Source organism: Aythya fuligula, chromosome Z (genome assembly GCF_009819795.1).
Source record: "Aythya fuligula isolate bAytFul2 chromosome Z, bAytFul2.pri, whole genome shotgun sequence".
In the NCBI taxonomy this organism is placed as follows: domain Eukaryota; kingdom Metazoa; phylum Chordata; class Aves; order Anseriformes; family Anatidae; genus Aythya; species Aythya fuligula.
Window position 1 is genome coordinate 38,425,287 of NC_045593.1, and position 1,482 is coordinate 38,426,768.

Consider the following 1,482-nt stretch of genomic DNA (forward strand, 5'->3'; position numbering starts at 1 on the left):
AACACAACTTTTTTTTTTTTTTTTTTAAATAATTTCAACACTGCATATGAAAGAGAGTGACCATGGATGTTACAATACTATGCCTCTCTCTGCTCGGAATCCTTATTGAGAGCAAAGGCTTCTGGACTACAGAAGTTTTCAGTTAGAGCTTTACTTGAACTATTTCTTCTTCCTACACTGTACCAACAGGATTTAACTCCATTAATCAACCCTGCTCCATGAACAATGTCTAAAGCTGAAACACACCTATTACAAGTAGATTAAAAGAAAAACCCTTGAGCACCTTTAAAAGGAAGAAAGAAAGAAAAAGTCTTCAGTTACTTTCATTTTCTTATTGTACTATTCATTCTTTTTAACGAATGGACTTCAATTTCTGGTGATGCTTTACCTTCATTTTGACTTTTTTTTTTTTCCCTTAGATAAAATGTGATTAGTATTTTATTTTGTTTTCCTTGAATAAGTTCTTTGAAATCAGACAAAGTTAGATGAATGTTGATTATGCAGTTGTTGAGTAGCTACACCTGTAATATTGCTGAATTTCTGCCTCTTAACCAGTCTTTAGTTACATTTGAAGTGTGATGTTTTTTACTACTAAGCAATTGAACTCTTGCATTCTGGTTGAATGTTGATATCCTTTGTTCTGTTGGTTTTGTTTTTTGCAACAGCACATTGTCACAAGTGCCATTTTTTGACTGTTTTAGGAAATGCTTTTATTTGCTTTTATCATGTATATAGTGATGTGCTTCTATTTCTTGTTTGGAAAATGCCAATTTTCTCCCATTGTTTTCCTTCTATGTATAACAGCTGCATTAACAGTTGGAAGCCGAATAATGTTGTGAATAAGTTGTATGAGTTAGTGTTTTTACCTGCGGTCCTATTTATGAGTTCTTAAAATTCACCATTTGTGTTTTTATTGATGGGGATAATTGTGTGTTATTCAGTGTGATCAAACTCAGTTCCTCAGTCGTGTACGCAGGGGAAAAACAAAAACAAAAACGCTTAAGCTGTCTGTCAGCAGAAGCCGAGACAATTTAGGTCACTATTAAACTGTATGTGATAGTGAGTGTAAAATAAAATGCTGCATAACCTTCAGCGTGTCGGTTCTTTGTGGGGACTAAGTTTGTCAGACGGTCGGGTGTGCTTTTATTCGTGTGAGGCTGGGGAGGGCAGAAGGGGGAGCCTGGCGCCTGTCAGGCGCCCAACGGCCACGCGGCACGTTGCGCTTTGAAGCCCCACGCGCTGGGGTCGCCGCCTCCCCGGGGGGGGGGGGCGGGGCGCAGCAGCCGGGCGGAAGCACCGCGCGAAGCCGCGGGGGCGGGGCCTGGCGAGCGCCGCCCGCCCTTGGGCGTCACGGCGCGCTCCTCCCCGCGGCGCCGCCGGCGGGCAGCGAGGGGCGGGCGCATGCGCTCTGCCCGCGCGGCGGCGGCGGTGGGGGCGGCGGTGGACGCGCGTGCCGCGGAGGCGGCGGCGCCGGTGCCGCCG